Consider the following 14,958-nt stretch of genomic DNA (forward strand, 5'->3'; position numbering starts at 1 on the left):
ATCCCACCATCTGGCTGTAAATTCAGGCAATTCTATGTTCATCTCGCTTTGTCCACACCCCGGATCCTTTGCCTAGTTTGGAGCAATTTGTTTCCAACCTACATGTTCAGCTTCATCACTTGCCACGACCTGCAGCTAATGACCCTTTGATGTAATCACAGCAGGCCCCTTAGCTCCGGGCCTTCTCTCACATAGGTCCCTCTGCCTGGGATTCTCTTTGCGCTTCCTTCTCTTGGAAAACTCCTGCACAGTTGTCAACTCTGCTACGAACACTTCCCAGTGTACCGAGGAATAGAGTCACTTTTATAAAATTTTCAAAAAAGAAATCCTCTGCTCTTTACTTTTATCATTTGATTGCTATTGCTATTGCACACATCTTGAGGGCTTAAATCATCTTTACATACTGTTTAAAGTGCCTCCTCCTCCAGGATGTCTTCCTGGTGTCCTTGCTTTTTATCCTGGGTCTGAGGCCAGCATAGCTGACCTCCTTCATGCTCCCATAATGCTACCCCGGTAGCTCTCAAATGTTAGTGTGTTTCAGAATAACTTGGAAGACTTGTAAAAATGCAATTTTCTGGTCCCCATGCCCAGAGTTACTGGTTTAGTAGGTCTTATGTGAGACCCAAGAATTTTCATTCTATTACATTCCCAGTGATACTGCTGCTGCTGGGCCAGGGATCACACCTGGAGAACTACTGGCCTACACTTACCTCAGACATAAGTCTCTCATCGAACTTAAAGCACGTTATAAATTACTTGTTTATAATTCCATCTCCTCCACTCAGTCAATCAGGCAGTATCAGATAATGAAAAGCATTACAAAGAAAGTAAATCACAATATGTTAGTTATCTATTGTTGTGTAACAAATTACCCCCAAACTTAGCTTAAGACAACAAATGTTAGCTCATAGTTTCTGCAGGTCAAGAATCTGGGAACAGCTTAGTTAAATGGTTGTGGCTCACAGACTCTCTCACGAAATTGCAGTCAGTCAGTCAGCTGGGGCTGCAGCCTCATTGGAACACTCAGCTGGGGGAGGGTCCTGTTCTAAGCTCATGCACGTGGTTGGTGGGAGGTCTCACTTCCTCACTGGCTGCTGCCAGAATCTTCAGTTCCTCTCCACATAGACCACTCCATAGGATGCATTAATGTCCTCAAAACGTGACAGCTGGCTTTCCCCAGAGCAAATGATCCCAAAGAGATAGCACATACCCAAGATGGAAGCCATGGTCTTTTATAACCTAACCCTAGAAGTGCTATACCATCAATTTTGACACATGCAATCAGTCACACAGACCAACCCTAGCTCAGCGCGAGATGGGACTACAGCATGGGTGTGTCACCCAGAGGTTAGGTTCATTGAATGCCGGCTCCCACACAGGACAGTGAAAGGGAAAGGAGGTAATCCTGTTTATGCAGGATGTCTAGGGAAGACCTTTCCGAGGAGCTGCTGTGAAAACTGAGACCTAGATGAAGACAGTCGCCGGCGTAAAGACATAGGACTCTGCTTTTCCAGACAGAGGAAAAGCAAAGGCCCTGAGGCAGAAATGAGCTTGGTGTATTTGAGAAAAAGAAAGTAAGCTAGTGTGGTTGTAGCAGAACCAGCAAGTAGTCAGAAGGGTCGCCATCATTACTAACATCAGCATCAGGAACAGTTTTTAAAATACCTACTGTGCTCAGGGTCTTTTTGGCAATGAAGAAAATGCATTGTTCCAAATTTCAAAGAACTGGTCTTCCCGTTAAAGAACACTCCATGTTTTTCAATTAGTGGAACAGGAAAAAAAATTTAGATAATCCACTATCAATACATCCTCATTACCACACCCACTGTTTCTTCATGTTTGATTTCCAATTCTGTCTAATCAACCTAGGAGCAAGAGTTTGAGGAAAAAAACAAACAAACAATTAATTGAGTGAAGCTAAGTCCATGATCTATATTCATCAAATTCAATGAGGACCTTTACAGTATTGGAGAGTAGACAACCCAGAATCAGCTGAAGCTGGAAGAGACCTCAGAGATCCTTCCATTGTTCCCTCTTCAACTCTGACTTGATTTTTAAGAAAAAGGAAGCTGAAACCAGTGAGCTCAGAAACCAGTCCTCCATCCACTAAGTGGATTGATCACTTGCACGGTGCTCAGAGTAGAAGAAGAATGACTAAAATCTGGTCTCAGGATTTCTAAATCAGCCTGATTTCTGTAACCATAGGTGATCCAGAGGTTGCCTTAGGCGTGGGAGGGAGCAGAGAAGGAGCAAGAAGGAGAAACAGCCTCCAGCCTCTCCTTTCCTTTACCGGAGCAGGGATGCTTTCACTTACTATAAATGCAGGATTTGTAAATAGGTCTCCTGCTAAAAGAAGATTGAAAACCACTTCACAACACCATGCCCTCTTCTCTGATACTACAGCCCGGAGATCAGCCTCTCCACCCCATGGGCCCAGTTGAACCCACTGCCTGTGTTTGTATGATGTGTGAGCCAAGAGTAGTTTTTACATTTGCATATGGTGAAAGTCAAAAAATCAAATGAAAAATGATATATTGCCACACAAGAAAATCAGATGAAATACAAATCTCGGTGTCCATAAATAAGGTTAGAGTGAGCCACACCCTCTTTTAAGAATTGTCTGCGGCAGCTTTGTTGCTACAATGGCAGAGCTGAGTAGCTGTGACAGACCGTGTGGCCAAAAGCCTAAAATATTTACAATCTAGCCCTTTGCAGAAATGTCTGCTGACCCTTGTATATCCAAGAGTCCGATGTATGCCTTCATTCTTCCTTCACGTCTTCCTTCTCTTCTCTGTCCCCGTTCTCCTTCCCAGCAAAACTTTACTATAGGTTTGTATTTAGAATACAGTTAACTGAGACCACAGGTTTGCTTTTCGATGCTAGTGTATTTTGGTTTGTGACTTGGGGACACTTACTACTATGGTGTCAGTTTCCCGATTCAAATCACCCCAACTCCTCTCTGCTTTTCTAACAGCATCCTATAGTCAGTGCAGCAGAAGGAACTTGAGTGAATACCTCACCGCTCCCAAAGGTAGCATATGCTAGATGATAAGCATTGCACTTTTCTTGTCCCTTTGGGCCATGAAAGTCTGGGTTAACAGAAGGAGCAGAGCTAAAGTACATAGACAACTCCACTGCCTCACAGCTACTTGAGGTCCCAAACAGCTTGCTAGAAGGGCAGAAATAGGAGGAGGAGGAGGAGGAGATGATGCTTGTTCTCTTCGGTGCAGGTGTGGACCGCTAGAAAGGATTCATCGCTAGACGTCACCTGGACGGAAGCATCAACCAATGTCTCTTACATGCATCAGGAGTAAGAGACAGTAAGATGCATTTTAAAGGTGTTTGTTCTCACTGCTAACCAAAGGTATGCAAATTAAGACTATATTAAGGTATCAATTTTAACCCCCTAAAATAATTTTAGAAGAAAATTTAAAATTATAAAGCCCAGTGCTTGTAGGATTACAGGGGAAAAGGAACACAAATACATTGAAAAAATAATTTTAGAGATCAAATCAGTAAAATAAATTGAATCAATATAGTCATGCCTTTGACCAAGGAATTCCCCTGGCAGCTTGCACCAAGGCACAGATTCAAATAAAAAAAAGGAAAAAAAAAAAAAAACCCTGTACAAGGAAATTCATTGCAGCATATTTACAGTTTGCTATTTAAAAAAAAAAAAAAAACAAACTTTATATGCCTGATAAAATGTTTTGATTAATTAAATTCAATGATCTATCCATTGGGTAAACTAACCCAATGGATAGATCTTGCAGTCATTAGAATGAGCATGTTGCAATGTAAAATTTTCCTTTTAAAAATAAATATTAAAGTAGAAAAAATGGAACAGAACATTTTATATATGTTGTAGTGAATATAAAAATATGCATGCCTTTAACTAAAATTGGGAAATGAAGTTTCTAACAGTTCTTCTCTGGTAGACCTGTGGTGAACACTTTTCTGTTTTAATTTCCATGGAAGTTATTGTAATAAACTCTTTTTTTACTACTAAACCCACATTTTTATAAAAGAAGACAAGGGAAAGGAAGAGTGACGACTGATCTTTGTAACATCACTTTTAGAGACACTGAGCAACAACGTTTTATTTGAGGAAGGCTGGATCATAACCTCCTGGGGGTACCTCTCAAGCCTACGATGCACAGAACTGGATCTGAGTGGGCAGCAGGCTGGGCTCTACCCACGAGCTCTGGTAACCATGGCATCAATAGAGACGGATGCCCCTGATGGGAGGCAGTGACGGGGGCCACTTGAGAAAGTGACTCAGCAGGGCCAGATGGTACTTCTTCAAGAGCTCATTTATTTGGATCAACTAACATACGAAATGGCAGGGATTCTGACAAGGACACGCGATACCTCATTTCCTTGAAGATTAAGAAGCTACAAACATACTACCTGCCTCACAGAGACTGAGGAAGGCAGAGGGAAGCTCAGAGGTGGCCAAGTCATGAGCAGAGCCCATCCTCTGGGATGACAGAGACAGAAAGAAGTTTGTCCTATGTTATGGGTTTGAATTGTGTCCCCCACTGAGAGCAAAGGGTATGTTGAAGTCTTAAGCCCTAATATCTCAGAAGGTGACCTTACTTGGAAATAGGGTCATTGCAAATGTAATTTGTCAAGATGAGGTGAGGCCATACCGGAATAGGCTGGGCCCTAATCCAGTGTGAATGGTGTCCTTACAAAAAGAGGCAAGCCCCCCCCCCCCCACACACACAGAATGCCATGTGATGACAGAGGCAGAGCTGGAGTGATATGGCTGCCAGCCAAGGGGTGCCAAAGCTGGCAGTCACCGGAAGCCAGGAAGAGTTGAGGACAGATTCCCATACAGGTTTCAGTGGGAGCGTGGCCCTGATCATGCCTTGATTTTAGACGTCTAGCCTCCAGAACTGTGAGACAAAATTTCTGTTGTTGTAAGCCACCCAGTTTGTGGAACGTTGTTATGATAGTCCTAGCTAGAAGCTTAATATACTCTAAAACCCGCTGTGGCTAGCTGAGTGGATCTGAGCTGGTGACTTTTCCTTGATGACCTTTTAGGTTGTTAGAACTGGTTACAGCTTGGGTCTTACTGATGTAGGGAACAAGTAGATATAACCTGGCAATTGGAGACCCACTTCAGGCTTAAGGTGGGCAGAACAGAAATGTGGGCTGTGAGCCAGGCACCCTCCCCCGCATAGCAGCATGCAAGCGTTTAATAGCAGAGGGCAGAAGTGACCAGTGGGAAGAGGCAGAAGAATATGGTGCCCGGACACAAATATGGAGTGTGTGGTGTATATAGTGACTCAGCACGTGGATCCGGGGTTCCAATCCCAGCTACACCAGTGGATGCGCTGTGATGCTGCAATAAGTTACTTACCCTCCCTGAGTCTCAGTTACCTTATCTATAAAATGGAACTAATAATAGTTCCTACTCCACAGGGTTATTGGGAGGAGTAAATGACTTAATACCTACAAAGTGCTTAGAATTGTACCCAGCACACAGTAGGTACATAATAAATACCACCTGCACACTTCCATGTACACTATCACATTTAATCTCTTACCGATTCCATGATGGAGATTTTATTAGGTTTATGAATAAAGATTCTGAGGGTTCAAAGGTTAAAGAATATGCCCAATGTCACAGACAAAATAAAAACAGCATGGCTTCCATATATATGTGTTAGCATACGGTATTTGTTTTTCTCTTTCTGACTTCACTCTGTATGACAGACTCTAGGTCCATCCACCTCACTACAAATAACTCAATTTCATTTCTTTTTATGGCTGAGTAATATTCCATTGTATAGATATATAAAAAAAGGTTCTGATGAACCTAGGGGCAGGACAGGAATAAAGACAGACGTAGAGAATGGACTTGAGGACACGGGGAGGGGGAAGGGTAAGTTGGGACGAAGTGAAAGAGTGGCATGGACATATATACACTACCAAATGTAAAATAGATAGCTAGTGGGAAGCAGCCGCATAGCACAGGGAGATCAGCTCGGGGCTTTGTGTCCACCTAGAGGGGTGGGATAGGGAGGGTGGGAGGGAGACACAAGAGGGAGGAGATATGGGGATATATGTATATGTATAGCTGATTCACTTTGTTATACAGCAGAAACTAACACACGATTGTAAAGCAATTATACACCAATAAAGATGTTAAAAAAATTTAAAAAAAACAAAAAAACAGCATGGCGACTAGAGATTCAACTGAGGCAAGAAGGAGGCAATGGAAGACAAAGCAGGACTATGAGATGTGAGCCAGGACCTTCTAGTAAGTCGGTCAAACTGTGAGCTTGGTCGCTGGGCTCCTCGTTTATTCGTCTTCCACTCCTTCATGGTACTGATGTCCTAAAGTCTGGTAGATCTGTCACCAATCTGCTGTACAGCCTTCAGGAAGTTAGTCGCATTTCTTAATCAATACCAGAGTTCCTCAGCCTCAGCACCACTGATACTTCAGACCAAATAAGTCTTTTTGTGGGAAGCTGTCCTGTGCATTGTAACATATTTAGGAGCATTCCTGGCTTCTACACACTAGAGGCCAGTAGCACCCCTTCCCCAATCATGATGATCACAGATGTCCCCAGACATTTTCAAATGTTTCCCGGGAGGCAAAATTGTCCCCAGTTGAGAATTATTGACCTACACAATAGGATTAAAGTACCTGCAAAACAGTTTCACTGGGCCATTCTGAGGAACAAATTTGATAAATATGTTTTTATCTTTAAAAAAGAAACAGAATGCATTTGCCTATATATTACAAGACAAATTTAATATCATTTATTAATTGTTGCTTGCCAAGTTCAAAAAAACAGGAGCATAAAACATCTCTTCCTTTCAAAAAGTTCACAACCAAGAAGGGGAGGGAAGAAAGGGGCAAAGGCAAGAAGCATTGGCGGGGTCAAAAAGGCCTAGAAAGAAATTGCCCTCAATTGAATCAATAAGGGGACTTTATAAGAAAACAGGATAGGGGCTACTTATTGAAGGATGGGAACAGTTTCTGAAATTGCCCTCAACTGAATCAATAAGGGGACTTTATAAGAAAATAGGATAGGGGCTACTTATTGAAGAATGGGAACAGTTTCTGAAGACGGAGATAAAATCTCCTAGAGAATGGATATGCCCAAATGCAGGACACAGTAGAAGCCAGGTGAGGAACAAACAGGAGCTAAGCTGACTCAAATCTCCCGAAGTAATTTGCATTTTCCTTCTGCCTAGAAGGCCTTTCCCACTTGGATTCACAAACCAGATCTTCCTCCTTCCAGACTCAGCATGATGCCTCCTCCTCCTCCGAGAACACTTCTCTGAACTCCCAGATTTGGCGAGACGCCCCTTCTCCTTGTTCCTCCGTGGCCTCTGTAGTTCCCATCAGTGTCTCTCGTGGGGTTGCTATTGACATTTGGGATGAGTTTGTCCGTCATTGAGCAATCCAGTAGGACTACGTCACGCATAGTAGGAAAATTAGCATGTCTGACCCCCACTCCCTAAATATACTCCCCAGTCATTGTGACAACCAAAAATCTCCACACATTTTTCCAAATATCTCTAAGTGGGCAATACCAGTTGAAACCCACATATCAATACTTATGTTTTTCCTAAAACCATGTATCTGTCTCCTCGTGTTGATGGTAAGCTCCTTCAGGATGGGAACTGTTGATTTCACATCATCCTTGCACTGCTAAGACCTAGCCCAGTGCCGAGTCTGCAGTTGGTCCTTGGTAAATATTTGCTGCCCTAATTAAAGCAGAAGGCTCATCTAGGGTAAAATTGGAAACTCAAAATTGAAAGATAAACTGGGGCCAGACAGTAAGGGACTTTATACACTGAAGAACGTGGGTTTTATTCTATTAGGTGAAATAATATGAAATTGACATTTTTGTAACTCAAAAATGGCCAATTAACAGTTTCATAGAGTTCATCCTAATATAAGGCAGTATTTACTTAACTTACTTAACTTTCTCTTGTTTTTTCCTTTTTTTTTTTTAAATTAAAGTATAGTTGATTTACAATATTGTGTTAGTTTCAGGTATACAGCAAAGTGATTTGGTTATACATATATATGTTTAACTTTCTCTTTAAATTGAGATACTCTTTTTTAGCTTAAATACGTAACTTTGGTCCCATCTTAAACACTAACATCCATGAAATAATGGGCTAAGTGTACTAATTTTTTTTCTTAAAAAAATAATTAAAACATTAAAATAGTGGATTCTTCACAACTTACAGTCATCTATATACCACTTAACATTGTATCATGTGCCACAAGTGGACAGACACAGATCCTGCTGTCAGAAACTGTGCTCTAAACAATTGAATGGATCCATTGTAGACTGAGGTTGTGGTGACACTAGTGGCCATGGAAAGGTGGTGGAGGGTGTTTAAAGAAGGAGGATGAGGAGGAAAGAGGGGGAAAGAATCATGCAGAACAAGGAAGAAATGGAGGGCGGAAAAAAGAGGAGAAGGAGAAAAATAGGAGCAAGGTCGGAAGAGACAGGAGAAGAAAGAGAAAAAAGAAAAGAAAAAGCAGATGATGGCTATGGGCTCGGGTTAGTGCCTCACTTTGGTCCTCAGGTTCCACCCCAGCGCTGCAGTACAGTCCGTTCAGAGCCTGATTATCATGGCTGACGGAGCTAGCGCCTGACTATTTTTAGATGAAATTAATCATTGTCTTGTGTTATTTTTGGTTCAGATAATGGCTGGAGTACACAGCCGCTTCTTCATGAGCTGCCAGCAAGAATGTAAACAAGGTTGAATCTCCACTTGGCAGGTTCTATATTCAGCTCGGCCATCATGAAGCCGAATTCCCTGAGAAAGCAGACTCTCCCGCAGGGGATGAGGGGCTGTAGGGGGAGCCTTAACCAGTCATAATACTGAACAGATCAACAGGAGTGAAATAAGTCAGACAAAGACAAATACTCTATGTCATCACTTATACGTGGAAAGTAAAAAGCCAAACAAATGAATATAACAAAACAGAAACAGATTCACAGATATAGAGAACAGACTAGTGGTTCCCAGTGGGGAGAGGGGAAGGGGGCGGGACAAGAGAGGGGTAGGGGATTGAGAGACACAAACTACTATGTGTAAAATAAATAAGCAACAAGGATATATTGTACAGCACAGGGAAATATAGCCATTAATTTGTAACACCTTTAAATGGAGTATAATCTATAAAAATATTGAATCACTATGTTGTATACCTGAAACTAATATAATATTATATCAACTATATTTCAATTTTTACAAAGTAAAAATTAAATAATAAAATGACTTTAACCCAAATGCTTTCTTTGTTCTATTTCTCTTAAGTCAGGCACTATTTAAGTCAGCACTACTGACATTGGGCCTGGATCATTCTTCGTCGAGGGGCTGGCCTGTGCATTGTAGGATGTCTAGCAGCATCTCTGGTCTCTACCCACTAGATGCCAATAGCACTCACCCATCCCAATATGTGTCTAGTCGTGGCCAAACGTCCCCTGGTGGACAAAATCACCCCCCATTGAGAATCACGGGTTTAAATCAATAAATTTAAGTCAGAATATTATAACTCAAATTATGGTGGCATGGACTCCTGACAACTTTATTGCCAGAAACTAGAATTTCCAAGCTGCCTCCTATACATATGAGAAAGAACAGAATGCTCTCATTTATTTGCTCTTACCTTTTGGCTGCTACTGATGACCTGTGAGAAACAGCTGCATCCCCAGGCACAGGTTCCAGGCTACCAGGGCTGGCACTGCTGTTGTCCCCACCCTGGCCTTGGGGGATGCCACTGCTCTTTCCTCACCTGCTTCATCTCAAGCATACACCATGCCCTCCTGTCTAACTCCGCACGGTAGGTCAGAGAAGCAAACATAACTGTTGATTAGATTTTACTGAAAGCTCAAGGACACTAGCAGGGAATTATAATAATAGGGTAACCGACAATTCCTGCTTTGACGCCCCCTGGCCAGGTCTGGGCTGGCTCTCAGTCTCACTCTTAGCCTCTATCAATGGGACCTGAGGTGGAGTGCTCTGCCCCCAGAATTTCTCTAGTTAAGTCCATTTCACTGAAATTTGTCCAAACTGTGTCCCCTACTTGCACCCAAGGCTCACAAAAGGGAGATGTTTTCCTCTAAGTCCAGACCAACACTCACTTCAGGAGCCACCTAATCCCAGGACGACTGGCAATAGGAACACACGGGAATCTCTGCTTCCATCACAGGAATGTAAACCGATGCTGAGTCCTCAGAAAAATATTCACTCGATGACTGACATCAGAACCTTTCCTGTGTCCAGGCACATGGGACATACACAGTCCAGAGCAAATCCATTTTCCCTCACTTTCTCCCCATCAAGCCTAAACTGAAACACCAGGAGACAACTCCATAAGTAGATGATCATAATAAATCAGGGTGAGGTTACATGGGAACCTAGAGAGAGCATGTGACCCAGGCTGAGGTAGTAAAGGAGGCATTCTGGGTGGAGGTGAAGCATTAGTAGCATAATGAAAGGTGACCAGAAGTTGGCCCTATAAAGTTTATGGGAGACTGGACAGCAGGAGAATCAGGAACTGATTTCCAAAACAAATGCACACTGTGGTAGAAAACAGCCCAACGTATTATGAAAGATACAAAAATACAGATTTTCAGGGATGTACAAAATAGAACAGACAGTGGCAAGAGATCAGAATTGGACCAGGTTAGATTCAGACGAAAGGAGACCAGGATCCGTTGACTGGATTTTAGAAGATGATTCTGAGGCTTATGTCTGGGCTGCTCTATGGTGACCCTTCAACAGCTAGCAACTCTTCAGACATTCCAGCCACACTCCCCTTCAAAAAGGGGCACAGACTTTCCTGTTTTATCAAAAAGTTACTCTGGTTTTCCCAACCACAAGGATTGGATTGGGAAGAAGAGGAACTTCTTTCTTGTATATGTTAGGCTACAGAGAAATGAGAGCTTAATATCAGGACCAAGGGGACGAGCTGTCCAGTACCTCCCTGTGTCCCAGGGAGCTTAGTTTCTTGGAGCTCCTCTGAAAGGACCCTGGGTGTGACTGTAGAACCCACGCCGACCCCTGTCCTAGAGAAACAAACCCACACACACTTAGACCAAGTTAAGGAATGTCTGCTTTCCCAGACCAATTTGCACTGCTGGCTCCCAAGGTGCCCTTCCAGGACTGAACATGAGGAGAGAATCAAGCACGCGAGCTGTCACTTGTCCCTCTGACACTTGCCCGAGGTTGAATGTTGGGGTCATTGTTTTCTCTAAAGCACAGCCTCCCCGTGAGTGGTGGCTTTCAGACAGAATTTCCTAATCCAAACCCAAATGTCAGATGCTAAGAGCAGCCAAAAGAGAGCCTAAAAGAAGGTCAGATTGGGTTATCCCAATAGGTACCTCAGGAAGAACAGTGACCGTCACAGTTTCAAAGCATTCTCTGCAGAGGCTCCTATCTCAGTATGTCTCATGAAAGGAAACCTCCCTAGAAAGAAGACTGGGAGTAAGTGCTACCCAGAGAGTTTATTTCTTCTGTACATATAGCTACTGGCTCATGTACTAGAGCCAGGGAGAGTTTGTAAAAGCAAAAAGTCCTTAAACTCTAAGAGGCATGTTGAAATTCACACCCAAATATGAGGTCAGGAATGGGAATTACTTTTCTCCATGTTCCAACTCTCTTTAACCAGTCGAAGTTGAACAGGGCATTTCATTGTGTTGATAACAACGCTGGGAATGGGTAAAGGCTCACGGGAAAGAAAGCCAGAGAGGGGTCATGACTGTCACAGGAACAGGACGGGTGACTTTCCCTACATGTGCTAGGGGATAAGTTGTTAGTTGAGATTTTTTAAGTTTCAAACAACAGAGACTCAACGTGAATTAGTTTCAGTAAAAAGACAGGAAGTAATTGGCTCCTATAAAACGTAGAAGGTAAGAAGATGGGCTTCAACCATATGATGGGTTTCTGGCAGCACGAAAATTATATCAGGACTTTGGTTTCATGTCTCATTTCTGCTTCTATCAATGTGCTGACCTCATTCACTTCCACTAAGATGGGCTTCCTCCATGATGTAGAGAGCACAGCCAGAGGCTGACTAAGAATTGCATTCTTGGGTAAGGAGAGAGAAACAGATCCCTGCCTTGTTTCTACTTGAAATGACCACAGTGAAAGATGCTGATTGGCCTGCCTTAGGTCATATGCTCTTTCCTGGTTCAATCTCAAAGGCCCAGAGTATGGGGTATTATAATTGGCCCAGGCAGGGTCAGGTGCCCACCTTTGGAGCAGAAAGGCAATTTGTGTGTGACTGTAGTAATGTTTGCACATGTGTATGTATCTATCTGGGGAAGGCAGAGGAAAAAAATCAGTAACTACTACTACAGATATGCTCAATATAAAGACCTTCGAATCTAAGTGAAATTTTTTAAACTTGAGAAATTAAAAATCTATTTTCTTAATCCCCTCTTGGAAGCAACATCTGTCCCTTTCTTCTGATTTCCATATCATTTCATCTGTAGCCCCTTCATACCATTTATCTCCCTGGCAACTTATTTGAACTCCCCTACAAAGCCTTGAGTACCTGCAGATTAGATCAGATAAGAATAACTAATTCTTCTCATCAACAAAACGTAAGCTTGCTTGTTTCTGTTCCTGTGTACATTGCCTTCCTACCTATTAACATATATAAATCGTTCCTGCTCCTATCTAAGCCAGCCTCATGACTTATGCTGTAGACCCCATCCCCTCCTATCTGTTCAAGGATTTTGCATTTGAAATGATCTCACCTGCCTCTTATATCAAGGATTTCTCCCCCTTCTTGGATTATTCCAATTAACATATAAATATACTATAATTTCTTCCATCTTAACAAAATATGTACCTCGCTTAACCCCATGTCCCCCTCCAACAACTACCCCATTTTTTTTTCTCTTTTTAGACAAACTTATTAAAAGGATGAACTCTCCTGTCTCCAATTCTTCATCTCCCCTTCTCTCTTTAACCTTGTTTGATCAGGATTTTGTCTCCACCACCCCACTGGAACTACTCTTGTCAAGCTCACCAGCATCTTCCATCTTGCCCAATCCAATGGGTATTCCCTGTCTTCATGTGACTAACTTCTAAGCATCATTTGACACTTCACTGCACACAACTCCCTTCCTAAACATCTTCTTCACCTGGCTCTGTCCCAACAGATTCTGCTGGTTTTGCTCCTACCTACTTGGCTGCTCCTTTTGAATCTCCTTTGCTGGGTCCTCCGTTTGTTCACAACGTTCAGATACAGCAAGTGCCTGGCTAGCTTCTCACACTACACTCTCGCTGGGGAAACACAACTATGACTTTATGTAAAATCTAGATGCTGACTACTCTAGTTCAGAGCTCTCCCTCTTTTTCTCAGGCATGTGTCTCCGTCTGCCTATTCAGTGCCTTTCTTAGCATGCCTGAGAGTTTTGAAATTACCAGGGTCGAAAGAGAACTTACCCACCCCCACTACACACTCATTTCTCTCCAGTCTACCCCATCTCATTTAATGATACCACTATTCTCTCAGTTGCTAAGACTGTAGTTATAGGAATTACCCTTTCTTCTTTGCTTTTCCTAACACTTCACATCCAGACCATCAGCAAGTTCTGTTGATTCTGCTTCCGAAACACATTCTGAATAGGACCTTCTCTCACCACCCCCACTGCTACCAACCTAACTCAGTTACCGCCAGTCCTCACCTGGACCACTGGAAGAGCATCCTAATGGCTTCCTCACTTCCCCTGCAGTTCATTCTCTACACCGCAGCAAGAGTCATCTACCTTCAGATCATACCCTTCCCCTGCTTAAAATCCTGCAAGAGCTTCCCAGTATATTTTAAATTAAATTCAAAATCCCTGTTATAACCCACATGATCCTGCTTCCTCCTACTTCTCCATCCTCTCTTCTCCTATTCTCTCTCTTGTTCAGATGTTCCAACCACACTGGTCTTTTCACCGTCCCTCCTCCATACCAATCTTGTTCCCCTTTTAGAGCCTTTGCTCAGTTTTCTGTCATGAGAAACTGCTCCCCTCACCCCAGTTCTTCACACTGCTGTCTCCTTGCCATTCAAGTCTCTATTCAAATGCCACTTTCTTAAGGAACTCCTCTCTAATAATCCTATCTACACATACAACAGTCACAGTAATTTCGTACCTCAGAAAATCTTTATTCTATAATGCTGTTTTATTTCCTTTATAGTACTCTTCTAAATTACACCATGTGGTTATCTAGGTACCTCTTTATTTTCCATCTTCCCCCACTGGAGTATGAGCAGGTACCATATCACTCTGATTTCTTTTATTTCAACTCATTTTCTCATCTGTCTACAGCTCCTTGATCAATATCTAGCAATAGTAAATTCTTTTTTTAATAAATTTATTTATTTACTTATTTATTTTTATTTTTGGCTGTGTTGGGTCTTCATTGCTGCACGAGTGGGCTTTCTCTAGTTGCAGCGAGCAGGGGCTACTCTTCGTTGCAGTGCATGGGCTTCTCATTGCGGTGGCTTCTCTTGTTGCAGAGCATGGGCTCTAGGCACACAGGCTTCAGTAGTTGCAGCACATGGGCTCAGTAGTTGTGGTGCAGGGGCTTAGTTGCTCTGTGGCATGTGGGATCTTCCCAGACCAGGGCTCGAACCTGTGTCCCCTGCATTGGCAGGCAGATTTTTTTTTTTTTTTTTTTTTTGGCAGGCAGATTTTTAACCACTGTGCCACCAGGGAAGCCCCTATAGTAAATCCTAATTAAATACTTGTTGAATGAAAAAATAAACTCTTGTCTCCCACTGTTCTTTTCACAGTAGATGTTCAGTAAGTGTCAGATGGTTAATTGGATGGATGGAATTGTGGGTAGAAGAATGGGTGAATGAATGGATGCATGGATGAACAGATAGATAAATATATAAAATCAACCAATTTAATATCTCCCCATTACTGGCAAATATAGAGTGGCAATCATGTTCTTTTTCTC

At 42.5% G+C, this 14,958-nt stretch overlaps 1 long non-coding RNA gene across 1 annotated transcript in view; it reads right to left on the reverse strand.

The window, feature by feature from the left end:
• LOC309647116 overlaps positions 1-14,670 on the reverse strand; it is a 29,393-nt gene extending 14,723 nt beyond the window's left edge. Inside the window, exon 1 of the long non-coding RNA XR_014255818.1 lies at positions 1,670-14,670. This is a non-coding gene — a long non-coding RNA (uncharacterized lncRNA). The remainder of the gene's footprint in view (positions 1-1,669) is intronic.
• Between the last annotated feature and the right edge of the window lie 288 nt (positions 14,671-14,958).

The sequence above is a fragment of the Balaenoptera physalus genome (genome assembly GCF_965194825.1).
Source record: "Balaenoptera physalus genome assembly, chromosome: 17".
In the NCBI taxonomy this organism is placed as follows: Eukaryota; Metazoa; Chordata; class Mammalia; order Artiodactyla; family Balaenopteridae; genus Balaenoptera; species Balaenoptera physalus.